General features: G+C 48.0%; 1 long non-coding RNA gene across 1 annotated transcript; it reads right to left on the bottom strand.

Annotated features, from left to right (window-relative positions):
- Nucleotides 1-15,416: 15,416 nt before the first annotated feature.
- Nucleotides 15,417-18,017, bottom strand: LOC148790802 (uncharacterized). Its single transcript, XR_016077714.1, has 2 exons — nucleotides 16,987-18,017; nucleotides 15,417-16,894 (listed from the first exon to the last, which is right to left on the bottom strand). It is a non-coding gene; the product is annotated as an uncharacterized LOC148790802 (long non-coding RNA).
- Between the last annotated feature and the right edge of the window lie 833 nt (nucleotides 18,018-18,850).

Here is an 18,850-nt window from a genome sequence, read left to right as displayed (position 1 = left end):
CAAAACATGCTGAGATCCTCATGACGATCAAGGACGCCCGTATGTAAAGTGGCCACCTCGGCTCAAGGCCGATCCTAAGGAACAAAAACTTGTATTGTAGTTTCCATAGAGATCATGGTCATAGTACCAAAAGTTGTAAAAATCTCCGCGATGAGATAGAAGAACTCATCCGTCACGGATATTTGAGGAATTTTGTACAGCATAGCAATAATAATAAGACAGGTCAGCACGGAGAGCAGAATAAAAAAGCCCCCGAGTCCATCAGACAGGCAGAGCAGCCGCAGAGGCAGCCTCTAAATGAGAGGCCAGTACGGGGAACCATCCACATAATCGTCAGAGGATCGATTGTCGCGGGCTGCACTTCGGCAGTAGTTCGGTCGTCAGCCCGCGAAACTTCCAGGGAACAGCTAAACCCCCCAAAGCAGCCAAGGGTGGAGGAACCAATCTTCTTCACTGAAGACGATGCGCGAGGGGTCCACTACCCCCACGATGACACGCTCGTCATCAAGATTAGAATCAACGACTTCGAAGTCAAGCGTGTCCTAGTAGACTTGGGCAGTTCGGCGGATATCCTTTTCAAGGCAGCCTTCGATCAGCTTCAACTCCCAGAAAGCGACATGAAGCCCGCAAGAACTCCACTGGTGGGGTTCAGCGGTGAAGAGGTCAGGCCTTTGGGGAAAGTCACTATGCCGGTGGAGGTCGGTACCTGGCCCAGTGTGGTAAGGCTCAATCACGAGTTCCTGGTGGTCGCAACCCCCTCTCCATAAAACGCGATAGTAGGTCGGCCCATCACCGACGCCCTGCGAGCAGTAGTCTCCACCTACCACCTGGCGATGAAGTTCCCAACAGACTTTGGAGTCGGAGTGGCACGAGGCGATCAACTCGAGTCCCGCAAGTGTTACGTAGCCGCCCTCAAGGGAAAGGCCAAGGTAGCTGACGACCTCGAGCTGGGACGACCTGTAGAGCAGTTCGCAGAGCGAGCTACACTCACCGAGCAGACCATCCCCATCCCAACTTCGGCAGATGATCTAGCTCGAGTACTTCAGATCGGCGCTTCTATTGAGGAACCCCTGCGGTCTCAACTGTTAAGCTTCTTACTTGAGAATTTAGACATTTTTGCATGGTCAGCGGCGGAAATGCCTGGCATAGACCCTAACATTATCACTCATAAACTTAATACTAATCCTGTAGTCAGGTCCGTTAGACAGAAGAAACGCAACATAGCCCCGGAGCGATGGAGGGAAGTCGACGAGGTGATCGGGAAACTCCTTGCAGCCGATTTTATTAGGGAAGTCCATTACCCGAGCTGGGTGGCCAACCTCATTCTGGTGAAAAAGGCTAACGGTAAGTGGTGCATGTGCGTCAACTACACTGACCTAAATCGAGCTTGCCCAAAGGATTGCTTCCCACTTCCCAGGATCGACCATCTAGTTGACGCGACCTCGGGGCACGAGTTGCTGAGCTTCTTGGATGCCAACTCGGGCTATAACCAAATCAAAATGGACCTAGCTGATGAGGAGAAAACTGCCTTCATAACCGAGTTCGGCCTGTACTGCTACAAGGTCATGCACTTCGGGATGAAGAACGCTGGGGCTACTTTTCAAAGACTTGTAAATAAATTGTTCGAGCCACTTGTTGGCTCAAAAGGCACCTCGCCAGCATCCCAGTCTTAACCCGACCCGAAGTGGGTGATGTTTTAGAGTTATACCTCTCGGAAATTGACGAGGTGGTCAGCTTGGTACTAATAAGAGAAGTAAATCGGGTCCAACGACCCATCTATTATGTTAGTAAAGTGTTGTAGGGAGCAGAGACGACGTACCCGAAGATAGAAAAGTTAGCCTATGCACTGGTTATAGCAGCCCGAAAGCTCCGCCCATACTTCCAAGCTCACACCATCGTTGTCCTTACCAATAAACCTCTGAGGCAAGTTTTGCTCAAACCCGAGGTCTTGGGAATGTTGACAAAGTGGACCATCGAGCTCGGCAAGTATGAACTCTAGTATAAACCGTGAACTGCTATCAAGGCCCAAGCCTTGGCAGATTTCATCACAGAATGCACCTTTACCTCCAAAGTCCCAGGCCGGTAGAACACGAGGCCCCCAGTACGGGAGAGCTCAGAGTTCCCGGGCTGGTTGAACTCGGGCGCCGTGAAGTAGCAACCAGTGTGACATCTCTCCTAGTTAGGCTAAGCCCGAACTGGGATGAAGAACCCTGGATCCTTCATGTTGATGGCTCGTCAAATCGGCAGGGCAGCGGAGCTGGGATCGTTCTGTATGGACCAAGCGGTGTGAAACTGGAGTATGCGCTACGCTTTGAGTTCGCGGCATCCAACAATGAAGCAGAATACGAGGCGCTGCTAGCCGGGTTAGACCTCACAAAGGAAGTGAAAGCCAAGCACATCGTCGTCTGCAGTGACTCCCAGCTCATGGTAAATCAGGTTCTGGGTGAGTACGAAGCTCGCGAACCAACTGACGGGTTGTCAAAGTCCTCAAAATTAATGCCAGTTCCACAATAAAATATTTGTAGTAAAAGTGGTACTAGGTCGAATCCCACAGGGAGCTAAACAATAATCTCTAGCCGAATGGATAATTGAGTGGGAAGATTTAATAACTAAAATTTAAAGAATAAGAAAGCAATAACAAACTAAACAAACAAGAGAAAATCAGTCTTACCGAATTCTAGTTCAATGGTTGGGGTTGAATCGATTGGCCATCGATCCTATGTAAATTTCAGCATTCTTGCAATTCAAGCATTTAACCTTAGATTTATTAGGATAGCCATAATAAACCTTGTGTTTTCCTAATTTAGTTGACCAAACCTAGCATTCGATCAACACTTATCACCACTCAACTAGGTACGATAGCGTTCCATGTTAAACAGTGATAGCATTAAGATTTGTAAAAACAGTTAAACCAAAATAACAATAATTGAGATAGCTGCAATTATCGAATTTTGTTCCATCGATCCCCTTTTAGGTTAAACCATGTCAATACATTGATCAAAGGCTGTCACGAACAATTGACCCAAAAAGATATTAACCTAATTGCTACTTGTACCACTATTCATGACAATTACAGATCACCGAAATCATGGATAGCAGTAGGAAAATCAACATTAATTCAGTTTGTTAGACTAATTAACATTAACATCCAAAAAAAATGTGCACAAGAACCAATGAATACTTGAATTAAAAAGCAAGAAAATAAATTAACTACAGAACCTCACAATGACATAATCGAACCTCCCCCCTTGAACCAGAAAAAGAAGCTTAGCTATTCATGATCTGCGAAACCTCCATGCTCTGCTTCTTCATGGCCGAACTGCTCTCTTGAGTTTCTTGAGTTGCTTGGTGATCTCTTGGATCTTGGAGTGAGTGATGCTAGAGCTGGTTCACCCCCCTCTTTATATAGCCAAAGGAGAGGGTTGTTTTCCAACAACTTCTAGGAGATCATCTTATCTTTAGGGAGTCTTGATCTTCTTTGAACTAATCCTATCCTATCTCTTATCTAATGATCTAATCTGAATCTTCTTATCTCTCTAGGATTACATTCAAGACTTTAGATCTGATAAGACTCTCTCTTTGGAGATTATATTTGAGATTTGGACTCTTGACTCTTGAATTCGAGTTGGGCTGCTTTAAAACTTGGGTTGCTTCAAGGTACTTCTGTGAGTTGGGCTTAAGTTGTGAAATGGGCCTGGCTGCGAACTTGCTCCAACTTCGGGCTCATTTTCGTACTCGATGCGGGCCGAATCTATCAAAACCCAAAACATAAAAGTTGTGGGCCTTACTTTCATCTTTCTAATTCTTCTTGAATTGTCTAATTCGGAGTCCGGAATTGAGAGTTAGGCCCAGATTACTGACTATCACCAAAACTGTGCAAAATCACCCGATTTGCCCTATTTTCTTCCAATTGCCTTCTTTATTGCCCTGAATCGAAATACAAGAGTAAGAGTCCATTTAAGTGCTAAATAAATGTAAAAGAGTGAATATTAGGGGATAAAAAATAGGGTTCTTTTTGGTCTCATCACCAACTATGGTAGTATACTTAGCCAAAGTAAGAGAGACTTTGCTCAACTTCCGGTCACACTTCATCCAGCAAATCCCGAGATCAGAGAATGTTGAGGCCGATGCCCTATCGCGGTTAGCCAGCACGGGAGATAACACCATGAGGACTGTGTATATAGAAAACTTACCTCGGCCTAGCATTCTCAGGGGGGCAGAGGAGGTCGCTTCCGTCATTCAAGCAGAGCCGAACTGGATTGATCCACTCACAAGCTTTCTGCTACACGGGGACCTCCCCACAGATCGTAATGCCGCCAGGAGGGTAGAGCGCCAAGCAGCCAAATACGTCATGATAGATGGACGGTTGTACCGAAGATCCTACATGCTCCCCTACCTGCGTTGCCTGCAACCCACGGAAGCCGAGCTCGTCCTCTGCGACACTCATGAAGGCATGTGCGGTGGACACTTGGGGGGCAGGGCCCTCGCTCAGAAAGCACTATGATAGGGGTATTACTGGCCAACCATGAAAGCAGATGTGACCAAACTTGTCAAAAAATGCGACATGTGCCAGAAGCACGCTAACATCCACCACCGACCTGCAGCCGACCTGAAATACTTCACTAGCCCATGGCCATTTGCACAATGGGGGATTGACCTACTCAGGCCATTCCCGCCAGCAACAGGACAAAAAAGGATCCTAGTGGTGGCAGTGGACTATTTCATAAAGTGGGTCGAAGCTGAACCTCTCGTGACAATCATAGTTCGGAACGTGCAGAACTTCTTTTGGAAGAACATAGTGTGTCATTTTGGATTACCCCGGGTACTGATCTCCGACAATGGTAAGCAGTTCAAAGACATCAAGTTCCAAAACTGGTGCCGAGACATGGGAATTCAACAGAACTTCACCTCGGTGGCGCACCCTCAAGCGAACGTCCAAACAGAAGTTACGCACAGAGCTATCCATCAAGGACTGAAAGCGCGCCTGGACCGAGCTAAGGGGCTGTGGACAGATGAGCTGCCCAGTGTACTATGGGCCTACCATACCACTTTAAGGACTGCCACAGGAGAAACCCCTTTTAACCTTACATACGGCACCGAAGCAGTCATCTCAGCCGAGATTGAAGTCCCCTTGCTAAGATTAAAAGCATATGAAGATAGAGCAAATGAAGACGAGCTACGTACCAACCTCGACCTGCTAGACGAAGCACGGGACCTCGCATACATTAGGACCGCGGCCTATTAGAAAAGGATAGCTCGGTACTATAATGCCAGGGTCAAAAGGCGGACTCTCTGCGTTGGCGACCTGGTTCTCTGCAAGGTTATGGTGCCTAAGCCCGACGTTGGCAAGCTCGGCCCGAACTAGAAAGGACCCTACCGAGTAAAGTGAATACTCGGGGAAGGAACATACGAACTCAAAACCTTAGAAGGGAAACAAGTACCTCGGGCATGGAATATTATCAAACTAAGACAATATTACCCATAAATCACCGAACTGAGTAGACCACGAGTCGCTCCTAAAGCCAAAGGGCCAATTCGTCGAGCTAGCGACAACCTCAGCAACATGAGATCCGGTCACCCCCTCGGAAAGGGCAGACACTAGGAAAATGAATCACGAGTCACTCCCTATAGCCTAAGGGCCAACACGCCGGGTTAACTAAAGACCTCGGCGCTATGCATAACTTTACCGCCTCGCCAACATAGGCTTAGCATACCAAGGATTAAAGGCGTCTAGAGTATGGACTCTCTAACTCTTAGCCTACCTCGGTATACGCTGCTAGGGGTAAACACCAACCTAAATGGCCAAGTAGGCAGGTCAGGCACGCGCCTTACTATGCCTACCTCGGCATGCGTTGCTAAAATCTTATGATCACCCCTACTAAGTACAAGAAAACAGTTCGGGGTGACAGCGGTAAAGGGTCACCCACCTCAAGAGCTAAATTCACTAACTCAACAGCTCGGATAAGATAGGCACTTCGGCAGAAGAGAACTACACAGACACTTAACAAAATATGTACTCTCATTACATAAGTGTGCTTTCATTACAGAAACCCCAGTACAAAGAATCAAGAAAAAGAGAAAATAAAACTAAGCCCGTAGGCCCGAAATACAAGGAGCACGCAACTACCCTGAGGGCTTGTCAACATTACTCAGAGCCTCTTCGGGGGCCTCATCAGAGGTGTCAGCCAGGTCAGTAGCACCTACCTCCTCATTGCCACCCTCGTCTTCGGAGTCTAGGTCATCGACGGCCTGACGGGCCATGTCATCTGCGATTTTCCAGGTGGTGAAGGCACTTATGTTGAGGTCAGGGTATGCGTGCCTTATCCACCACCTTCCGAGCTTAAACCCCTTATGGTAGGCCTGCGACATTACGTCGTCAAACCTAGACGATTTGACATAGTCAATGACGGCCTGGGCCTTCGCCTCTCCGAGAGTTTCGTCAAAGATCTCGGTCTTCTCCTTGATGTCGGCTTTAAGGTACTCCACCTCATGCTCCAAGGCCGCCTTGACCTCCTTAAGTCCCTGCACCTCGAGCTGCGAGGCCTTCTGACCCACCTTGAGGCTCTCCACCTCGAGCTTCAGGGCTTCCTGGCCTGCTTTAAGCCCGTTGACCTCGGCCTTCAACCTATCCCTCTCGCGAGCTAGCTCCTCCTTCTCTGACAGCAGAGCCTCAATGAAGCTCTTCTGAGCTGCAGCGTCACTCTCCAACTGATGAATCTTGCACCGAGCTGCACCCAGGTCAGTATGAGCTGTGCGAGATGACTCCTCCGTAGCCAAAGTGTGCCTCAGGTATTTGTCAGGCTGAAAGGCCAACGCGTGCACAACAGTGTTCACTTGGCTAAAGGAGGTCGGTCAGTACCGAGAGGAAAGAACAAAAGAAAGGGAAAACGGTGACCCTTAGAGTGCGAATTCACCACCATAGCATGGGTTGCAGCGCGAGCCCCGAGCTGACCAGGGGTGAGTTCAGCCCAGTCTATAACCTCTACGGTGATGACAGCCCCTCTACTTCTTTTGAGGCTGACCTGGGTGTTCAGGATGCTCTCCTCCTCCTCCTGGCTCCCCGAGCTGGACGCCGCCATCTCTGCAGCATGATGAGCCGATCCTTCGGAAGCCTCAGCAGCAACCACGGTAGGTTTAGGAACTTCGGCGGCAGCCCTAGCTGGCTCGGTGACCGGCTCTGCCGCCATTTTAGGCTCCCGAGTTGGTAAGTTCTCCTCCAAATCTATCACTGGAGGGGCATTAGGGAGCCCAGGCTCCGAAACGGGAGCCTGTGGGAGATCGGACCCCGAAGAGGGAACCTGCGGAGGGTCGGGTTCAGGGGTGGGGGTCCTTAGGGATTCCACGCACGCCTTCTTGGCAACTCGCTTCTTCCTCTTCTTCATCTGGTGACGGAGCCTCGGACTAGTAATCCTCTCTTCCTCCATGGGACCTGCAATAGAGCTCGGCATCAGTAAGCTCGAAAACACTTGGCTGATTAAGCAAGACACTAAAGTGGAAATAGACCTACCCGGTCTCAAACCGGCCTGAATGAGCTTCCCTTCTGCAATGTAATCCGTGTGATCGAACCCGACCCGAAACCATGAGTGAAAGGTTTCCCTCGTCTTCCGGTTAAGAGTAATGATGGGGGCTTGAGTAGCCACCCTCCAGCTGGTAAGGTAGGGCCACCTCGTGCTGCTCCAGATTACAAAATAGTCCCTCTTCCAGGCCGGGACCTTGCTGGGGAGTTTATGTAGCATTTTGAAGCCCGAGCGGGGGGACAGATAGTAGGTCCACCCTTGCTTGGGGGTAGTGCCCGAGGCACTCTTTTTTATTAACAGAATGGAACAAAGGATATCTGCGTCTAAGGGAATGTTATATTCGGAACAAAGGGAGATGGTCCCGACCACATTCCGAATAGAATTGGGGTGGAGCTGGTCCAGCGTAATGCTAAAGCGTCTCAACACCTCGGGAATAAAGTGGTGAAGAGGGAGACGAAGCCCGCCAACAAGTTGCTCCCTAAAGATCACGATCTCATCTGGACCGTGCTCCCAAGGGAAGTTGCCGGTGGGAAGACTATACGAATACTCCTGAGGCAATTTGAATTGCTGGATGAACTGATCCGGCGTCATAGTAGATGGACCGAATTGATCTGGCGCCCGACCTCGACGGGAGGTGGACGCCAACCTCCCCGAGGTCACCCGTGCCTCGTGAGAAGGCTGGGCGATAGTAGAGTCAACTGGACCCGAGGTACCCACCTCAGGTTCGTCTAAAAGACTATCCCCACTAGACATGGAATGAAACGAATTAAAGAAAGAAAAAAGGGAAGCTCGGGGACTCACCAAGAAAAAACACAACTGGAATAGAACTGGACGAACTAGAAGACCCGAGTTGAAGACTCCTAACGCGAGCTCAAGATAGAAGATACTTAGCGGCGAAAGAAAATGACCAAGGTCCCCCCATTATTTATAGCCGATGGGCCCGGACACCGACGACCAAGATCGAAGCAATCTGACGGCCCTCAAGAAAACCGGCTGCGAGACTCTCGAGGTGAAATCAGTTTAGCGCATTTTTTGGCATCCGCGTAGTCCAGATCGCGTGACGTCCACGCGTAAGTCGTACGCCACCCAGGTTTTCCTCCCGAGTGAACCGAACACTAGACCGGTTAGGCCAACGGGTCACCCGACAGGGTGGCATAAGAATCGAGCCAAATCCACCCGGCGCACCGTGAACTCCCCGCGTAGGGTCAACACCCCCAGCACGGGGAGTGGGGAGCAATTGATGGAGAGTGATTTGGCCCGACCTCGTAGCACGGGGACACGTGTGCGTGAGTTAGCGCAAAGAACAGCTCAGCCTGACAGCACAACCGCGACTCGACGGGAGAGACACGCCGAGTCCAACGCTGGCCACTCGGCGGGTTAAGCGACTCGCCGATGACTAACACCTGGCCCACCTTGACTCCCATCAAGTGTGGGAGGTCCCGAGCTCCTCCCAGGGCCCATGCTCCCCTTGAGGCCCAAGCTCTTCCTAAAGGGCTTTGAGCTCTCCCTTCCTAAGAAGGGAGCACCCCAGTTTTTGGCTAAGTGTCTCGAGGGAGAAGCACCTCGGGGCAGCACCGCCTCCAACATAGGCACCTCGGCACCTCGGTATTGAGACAAACCTACCCCAAGTAGTCCGGTGTATAGTAGCTCGGTAGGCTGTGGGGAGGCCTACCTGACGTCCGTACCTGCAGGACCCGGTGGCAAGGCTCTGATCCCTTGCCAGGCAGCGTTCTGTTTGCCGTCTTTGAAAAGCATGGCACATCAGTCAAGTCCGTACATGGCGATAGTAATCTGTAGCAGCAACCTGCACCTGCCATGCCTGCCCTGGCAGTAACGGCTAGGGTAGTGGCGGTTATGCCAGGTATGACTGAGCTTCGACATAAAAGAACTCTAACTTTCACGAAGTAGAGGTATTGAAGCTTAAGCACTTTCAGCGCTCTTATTCTCTATTCTTTCCTTGAGATTTCTCCAGTTCTAACTTAGCCATCGGAGTGTTCCCACCAGGAAAACCCCCCGAGAACCCTTCACCTTCTCCTTCCTCTCAGGTGTTGTCCATTCCAGCTAGAAGCCAAGTCACAGCTAGCTAGGAGTGCCCAGATCGTGCAGCATCAGGTATTGTAGGGATTTTCAAGGCATAGGGGGGCCATGTTCCCCCTCTACCACCCCTAGCTCCACCCCTGGTTGGTAGAAGTATTCCAGTACCCCTTGTAGCCTTACAACCGTGGTCGTAGTAGTGTGGAATTCACGATAGACGACATGCTAGCTACTGATCCCCTTCACAACCGGCCTTTGTATATCATGGCAAAGATTGGGGGTATGACATGCATAGATTGACGGTCAACCTGAGAAGTTCTGTAAACCTCATTCTGGTCCACACATTGGAGTTGATGAATGTCCAAAAGGAGGACATCAAAGGGCTTCCATTAGAGGTAATGGATTTCAATGGTAATCCATCGGTCACCGAGGGGTCCATAGAGCTGCTGGTTGCGATCAGTTCATTCAATATAATGCAATAGTTCTAGGTAGTCCAAGGAAGGACTTCCTATCACATACTCTTGGAGTGACCACTGATACATGATTTGGCCCTTGTCCCTTCAACATACCACCAATGTGTCAAGGCCAAATACTAGGGGAGGTCGATAAGGATCCCGACCACCAGGGCACCATTCGACAAGTCCGAAATACACCTCCAAGATGCCATCTACTTCATAGAGTTGGCAGAGGACGGAGAAACAAGGATAGCCAAAGTTGAGGGGACAAAACTGCCACACCCACCAGAGAGTGGAACGTCGGAACGCCTAAAGAGAAGCAGATGTGGGTGACAAGGGATGATAGAAATGAATACTATACCATTGTCAAGGACCATGAGAGCGATGAATGCCTCGCAGCTAAAAAGGTCATCCCTGAGGTATGATTTTATAGGTTTCTTAGTGTACCCTTATCGTAGCATGTACCGAGAGCGAAATTTATTTTTCAAAAACGGTTTTTAACCCCCATCTATCACCGATGTTTTTCAAATAAGACATGTATATTTGCTACAAAAATCATTACATTTTTCTAACTGAAGACTCTAAGTAATGTTTTAACCAGCACTATTTCACTACATCACAAACTGATATTGCTATGATCATACCATCGAGCGATGATTCAACCATTGGATTGGGCACAAAGGTACAACATTCAAACCCCAGATCTATATAAACATAAAATCCCCAAGACTCTAGACAAATAATAATTTAAACAACTTCAGGATTCGAAAGAGAATGCACTGGAATATTTCAATGAGGTTAGAGTACCCCCAAAGTGCATGACACATTCCATCGACACAGTTGAGGAACCATTAGAAGAGATCGACTTAGTAGCTGACGGATCTGACAAAAGACCCTTATACATATCTGCCAAATTAGTGACCGAGGACAAGGAAAAACTCATCACACTTCTAAAAGATTTTCAGGATGTATTTTCCTGGTCATACGACCAGATGCTAGGACTCGACCTAGAACTTGTCCGCCATTCTCTTTGCATAGACCCAAAATTCTGGCTGGTGAAGTAGCCGTAGAGGATCTTTAGGCTGGAAATAACATTAAAGATCAAAGAGGAAGTAGAGCAGCTTCTGAAAGTAGGCTTCATTAAACCTATAGCACATCTCAGTAGTTAGCCAATATAGTTCCAGTGAGGAAGAAGAATGGACAGCTGAAATGTTGTGTTGACTTTAGGGACCTAAACAAGGCCTACTCGAAAGACGAGTTTCCTCTTCCAAATATGGAGGTATTGATAGACTCGACCGTGGGACATGAACTCTTCTCTTTCCAAGATGCCTATAATGGATACAATAAAATCTTTATGGACCCTGCGGATGCACCCCACATGGCCTTTAGAATGCCCATAGGGAATTTTTATTATAAAATGATGCCCTTTGGGTTGAAAAATGCTAGAGCCACATATCGGAGAGCCATAACTAATGTTTTCCATGACATGATTCACAAACAAATAGAGTACTACATGGATGACAAAATCATAAAAGCCAAGAAGAGAGAGGAGCACTCCAAATTCTTAAGGAAGATCTTTACCCGATGCAAGAAATTCAAGATGAGACTAAATCCACTAAAATGTGCATTTGGAATGCAGTCAGGCAAGTTCTTAGGCTACAGAGTAGATCAGACTTGAATACATCCAAATGAAAGTAAGGTTAGGGCCATTTTAGATTTGCCACCGCCAGTAACTGAGTCCCAGTTAAAGACATTCCTTGGTAAAGTCTCCTTTTTGAGGAGGTTTGTTCCCGGTCTTGTGCATGCATCCCTACCATTGGTGAAATTAGTCAAGAAAGCTGTCGAGTTCAGATGGATCCAGGAGCATTAGGACAACTTTGAGCGGTTGAAGCAAGCATTGGCTAAGGCGCTTGTGATGTCGCCGCCCAAAGACGAGTGAGAATTTAGGATATACATCACAATAGGGACAGAGGCCATAGGATGCCTATTGGCACAAGAGGACGAGAGCGAAGTGGAAATCCCCATATATTACACCAACAGAACCCTCAAGGCAGCAGAGAAGAACTATTCTCACACGGAGCAACAAAAATTTAGGCACTATATTCTAGGGCAAAGGGTGCATCTCATCGCGTGAAGTGACCCAATCATGTTCTTCATGGATAGCCCTCCCCTCTCCGGTAGGCCAATAAGTCCATTGCTACCTGATGGAAAGGTGGCCAATAAGTTCTTCATGGATAGCCCTCCCCTCTCCGGTAGGCTCATTAAGTGTCAGGTAGCAATGGACTTATTGGCCACCTTTCCATCAGGCTTCGACTTCCCTATATCAGAGGAGGTCCTCAGAAACATACCCATGGTTGCTCTAGTGGATAGTAGCGAATGGATTCTAACCTTCGATGGGAGTAGCACGAACACCTCGACCGGCGGTGGAGTGACCCTAACTTCCCCTAATGGACAAACCTCTACGTATTCATTTAAGCTTTAGTTCCCCTTTTCCCACAATATAGCAGAGTATGAAGCACTAGTCCTCGGCCAAATAAAAGCGATATAAGTCTACACAAAGAAGATAAAAGTGATCGGTGATGCCAAGCTGGTAATTAGGCAGCTTGACGAAAGTACGACAGTGAAGGAGCTAACCATCCTACCCTATAAGACCCTGATCCAAAAGCTAGACCATGACTTGGATGTAGACTTCGAACATCAGAATAGAGCCAAGAACAGGTACATTCAATCCAAGCCAGCCTGGAGCCAATAGAGATTACTATCTAGATGGTCAATAGACAATCAACTATCACCCTAAAAGACTGAGTGGAAGATGAGGGACAAATAGTGGCTGACGATTGGAGGTACAAAGTGATACAGAAGTTGAAATGCCAGACCATAGGAACACAGAACATCAGGTTGATTGCAAAGTTCCAACTGGTGCATGGGGTACTATATCACAGAGAGTTAGACAGTGTAAGAACAAGGTGCCTAGGCAAGTAGGAGGCGAAAGCAGTACTGGACAAAGTTCATAAAGCCAATTAAGGAGTTGTCACAAGTACCCTATTCCGTAAACTACAATGGTTGGGATATTACTGGCCTACGATGAAGTGGGACTACACTAAGGTACAAAGAGAATGTGATAAATGTGTCCCACAGATAGACAGCAGAAAATGCTTAGTGGTTTGCAGCCCACCAAGGCCAGCTTACCCTAAATAACCACATCCTACACCTCAGTTTCTATTGGCCGTCTATGATGGAAGATACGCAATGGCATGTATGCCGGTGTCACAGGTGCCAAACCCATGGCGAAAGGAACCACAAGCCCGCCAACTTCCTGTATCCAGTTATCACACCCTGGCCCTTTCACACTTGGGAGTTAGACCTCATAGGTAAGATACATCTACCCTCTAGCGGGTACTGTTTCATCATTGTAGCAATAGACTACTTCACTAAGTGCGCAGAAGCCATTCCCTTGCGACGAATCTATGTAGCCAACATAGCAATCTTCCTGAGATAGAACATAGTCCACAGATTCGGGGTATCAATGTGGATATTGACCAATAACAGCCTATCCATCAAAAATCAGAAAGCCTGTAACCTTCTAGGGTAGTACAGGGTAAAGTTGGGACATCTACAACATATTTCCCCCAGAGCAACGGTCAAGTGGGGCCACAAAAAAGACACTATTAAGGATGCTGAGCAAAATAGTGGTTGATAATCAAAAAGAGTGGGTAGATAAACTATCAGAAACACTATGGGCTTATCACACATCTATCAAGAAGAGCACACAGGCGACGCCCTATTCCATAGTTTATGGTCAAGAAGCAGTATTACTAGTGAAAATAAAAGTTGTATCCACCAGGATAGCCTTCTTAATGTTTAAGAAGATCAGGCCGGAGGACTGAAATACATTACTTGCAAAGAAGCTCGAGGAAGTGGACAAAATTAGAGATAGGGCTGCAGAAAAGCAAAGTAAATACAAACAGGCCCTAGTTAAAAACTTCAACAAACACTTAAGGCCTAGAAGCTTTAAAGAAGGAGATAAAGTATTGAAGACAGCTCTAAGTGTCAAGCAAGCCGAATCTGCAGGAAAGTTCGCACCAACATGGAAGGGGCCCTACTTGATAAAGGAAGCCCACCACTCGGGTTATTATGTATTAAAAACTGTAGACATAGGCGAAGACGATGAAACCATAAATGGTTACTGGTTGAAACCTTACTTTGATTAGTTATGTATCTCTGTTATCATTCAAATGTGCATCTTTCTATGAATAAATCCATGACTAGTTTCTTTAAACCATTTTAGTGATTTGCAATACGGCCTCACATTATGATAGTGATAAAGGCGTTTTCTTTCTTTCAATTAAGAATATATACACTTCCTTGTTGTCATACATGCTATACACCTGCTTATATATATAAATCTTGTTTATCACACTCTTAAAGCTCCAGACACCCTAGGCAATCTGGCACCCCGGGCACACATACAAAGCCCCGAACACCCCAAGCAATCTGGCACCCCGAGCACACATGCAATGCCCTGGACACCTCGGGCATCTCATTAAGCCCTAGCACCCTAGGCATCCATACAAAGCCCCGGACACCCCAAGAAATCTGGTACCCTAGGCACACATACAAATCCATGGACACCCTTGGCATCTCAGTAAGCCCCGGCACCCCAAGCATCCATACAAAGCCCTAGACACCGCAGGCAATCTGGCATCCTGGGCACACATACAAAGCCCTGAACACCTTGGGCATCTTAGTAAGCCCCGACACCCCAGGCATCCATACAAAACCCCAAACACCCCAAGAAATTTGGCACCCCAGGCACACATACAAAGCCCTAGACACCTTGGGCATCTTAGTAAGCCCCGACACCCCAGACAATCTAGCACCTCGGGCACACATACAAAGCCCTGGACACCCCGGGCATCCCAGTAAGCCCCGGCACCTCAGGCATCCATACAAAGCTTTAGACACCCCGAGTACATCAATAAGCCCCGACACCCTAGGCACAGAGAAAGCCCTAGCAACCCCAGGTATAAAAAAAGCCCTGCCAACCCCAAGCACAAACAAAGCCCTGGCAACGCCAAGCAAAGACAAAAATCCTGGCAACCCCTAGCATAGACAAAATCCTAGCAGTTGCAAGCACAACTAAAGTTCTGGCGAACCCTGGCAAAGAGGTGATTTCTGCCCAGTGCATACAAGCGCTCTGGCTAATCGCGATGAACTAATGGAAACAATTCCCATCTATCTCTACATCGACAATGAAGCTTCGCTAGCAAACAATGCTTTGTTCCTCCGAACATGGTTGCGATAAGAGACCAACCATGAGGAATAGAAACACACAATGTGCTTGATGATCAAACGACGGAAAACTGAAAGAGCTTCCTACAATACAAGGTTGATACCAAACACACAAGGCTAATACCAAACAAAATTTTTACTATACAATATAGTATTCGGGACAACCCCAGAATCGTCTTTTACATTACAAAGCACAACAGTCATTCGGCCCACTTTTCCCAAATCGCGGATATGGTTTCTAACACATGGCTAGTCTCTTCAAATTACTTCAAACTCTCTAAATCCACCTTGTAGTCATTAAGGATCCTCTCCTATCGCGCACACTCCTCCTTTAGATCCTTGAGCTTTCCTGTCACCCTGGCGATGCCTGCCTCGATAATCTTTCGGCGACTACGAACATCCTTCATGGAGTGGAACAAGTCATTTTGTGGAATGTCTCGGCTTGCCTTCCAAAAGGCATGCACTAATATCATGACTCATCATTCAACCTGTTCCATGAAGAAATCTATCGATGAAAACGCCCGACATGCTTCCAACCAGCAGGCGAAGTTATCCCATGATAGCTTCTCTGGCGGATGACGCATAACACAACTCATCAGGGTAGCAACGGTGTTAAGGGCAGGACCCACAATGTATGGATGAAGTCTTCCCTCCGGCAACCACTCACCACAAATCACAGTCGAGGCAAACTCAGCGACCACGCTAGAGACATTGTACTACACTCCTCTACCCTGAACGCGCAAAGGATCCACCACTGGGAAGTGTAATGGTGGGAGGTTCTGATTATCGTAGTACTCCAATAACTCTCACTGTATTTGGCCCAGCTCCTCCTTATAAGATAACTCCTCCGGAGGAATGGTAAACTTGGGCTCCATGTCTCCGTTCCTCGAGTGGTGTTCCAATTCACCCGAGGCTTCAGGCACCACAACTTCAGGATGTAGATGGTTATCCCTGGGAGCATTGCTAATCGCATCAGATGATCGAGAACAGAGACCATCCCCCTGCATCCCCAAAAGCATCCACATCAATGGCAGGTTCCACGCGTTGTGTCACTGCCTCCGATCCCAATCCTGATTGACTAACCTGGTGTACCTCCCGGACATCGGAGCGACATGCATCGTAGCTACCCTTAGCGTCCCTAGCCACCACAGGTTTGGCCGTGGGGGGCTGCATCGCCCTCAACTCCTCAGCTAGATGACTGAAGAAGGGTGTGTCTGGCACCCTAACCGGAAACCCGAGGAAGAGGGCCTTCTATGAAGCCATACACAAGCAGTCAGAATACCAAGACTAGTTATGTGCCACAGAACAAACAGACAACGAAATATAACCATGACTCATCTCTAGATCTGCCCCATCTATTCCTAAAACATCTTCATCGGGTTGAGCTTCATCGCGATCAACCCGCCTCAGAATAAAGGACTGTTCCATAGTTAGCCCTTGTAGTATATAATAGACATAGCAGAATAAAATCAGGACACAAGCTCACATATTCACCAAACTTGTCCCGACCGAAGTCGTTGCCGTAGCCTCCGCCAACTGTTCCAGAGGAGTTGCCAGAACACTTGCGATGGCCTGATTGCCTTCACTCCCGACAGGCTACGACAGAACCAAAAGACAAGCAAAGTTAGCATAGTTTCGCTTCATCATAGCCAAAACGCAACACAAAGCATAACTTACAAGAAGCTTACCGAATCGTCATCCCCGAAAATTCGCTTCGGGCGAGGAGGAGCCTTCCTTTTCATCTGCGCACTCAAAAATCAAACTATGGCACCCCTGGGAGAAGATGGTGCAATAGCTAGCTCTACTGGCTTCACAACTAGAATGGCCCCCTCCACAGGGGCTACTGCTGGGACCCCCTAGCCATCTGCAGGCCCACCCATAGCAGTCGAAGCCAGAGACCCCTGACCACCCTCACGAATTCGCAATGGAGCCACAACCAGGTGCTGAGGCACCCTGATAGAATATCAAGCGCGGGGCAACCTTACAGACCTAGATCTCTTCATTAGAGGGGGATGGCTACACTCCCCTTCATTGGCAGCCGGTCACTTTTCGGCACGCTTGGACGGTGGCCTCTTCGGTGGGTTGGGGTGACCAGAAACTCCATCCCCCCTCTGGCTGTCAGTGTGGCCTTCGGGAGGGGCTGACACATGGCGTGGATTAGGGTTCGTCCACAACAACTCTTGGAACTCCCCGAACAATGTGTAGAGGTATGAGAAATGGAGAGACCTACACACCTGCACCTTGCCGTACCCAGCCAGTAGAAACCGAGCTCACCCAGGGAAAGCACAATTATGGCACCGGACCCAGATCACGTCCTCAACGAAAATCCTCAAAAATTGGGCACCCATGTCATTATACCCGAATTGCCGGAGCACCCGATTCAGACGGTAGACAGAGAGTTGTGCCTCACCTAAGCAATCCAAATAACCAATAATGCAGGCCACAAAATTAACCGCACCATACTCATGACAGCACTTCCCATGTCAAGAGCACACTGATTATCCCCGCCTTCGGGGACAGGCATGCCGATGCAGAATGGAACAGAGTAGCGCACTGTCTGAGCATACGACTTCCACATGTAACCATCCAAGGAGGCCAACTTCATCCTAATCTCACTCATTTTAAAAATTCTGTGCCTTTTTTCTTGAAACCATCGCTTCCCCCTATAGACCTCACAAACCTTTCCTCTAACTCATCACCATTGAGAGTAGCAACATGTAGAAGGAGAGGACGCAGAGTCTATGGCTTCACGTTTAGCTAAAACCTCTCACAGATAGACATCCAAATAAAAGGCAAGAAAATATAGCTTTTGCGCCTCCTGCAGGTGGGGTCATTAAGTTGTTGTACAGTGTCTTCTAGCTTCTCGTATAAAATACCTAAGGAACATTGACGCCAACAGAAGTTGATGCCCGCTAGCAGCAAGGATGGCTGGGGGGATCAGGACGGTGTGAAAACCATAATCTGGGGCTCCTGACACTTGTAGGACATGGAAACCTCTGTAGCATCGTATAGGCACATCAATTCCGTATAGGCAGTCACCTTGAGACATAGGCACAAGAGGCCAGAAGCTCCTCCCACTATCAATGGCCATGGCCGCCTCCCTCTCCACCAATAATGATGTGGTGCCAACTTGCCTGACGAAATCAGTAAAGAAGGAGTCTAGATTTCCCTGACGAGCGGCCATGGAGACAGACGAAGTAGACAACGAGAAGGAAGGAAAAGAATCTTTCGAAAGAACCTCAAGGATTAAAAGCAGAGACAATAACAAGAGTTAAAGAAAAACAAAAGTTGTCACTCTTCTCTTGTTTTATAGCAACCTCCCACTTCTACATGCGCAGAAGACCAAACGGTGTTGGAGAAGACGATGAGACATTTGTGCAATACCTAAAATGATGCTTAATAGATAAGAAAGCATATAAATTAACCTGCATACCCTATCCAGAGCGGGACCAGTAATGTGCATTTAATTCAAATGAATCGCCATGTCAGTAACCACCACCGATCACGTGTGACTGAACTGTAATGATTTTGGGACGACAATTGACAGGCTAC

The sequence above is a fragment of the Nelumbo nucifera genome, chromosome 6, assembly GCF_055504915.1.
Source record: "Nelumbo nucifera cultivar China Antique chromosome 6, China Antique-T2T, whole genome shotgun sequence".
Classification (NCBI taxonomy): domain Eukaryota; kingdom Viridiplantae; phylum Streptophyta; class Magnoliopsida; order Proteales; family Nelumbonaceae; genus Nelumbo; species Nelumbo nucifera.
This window is presented reverse-complemented; position numbering and strand designations above follow the sequence as displayed.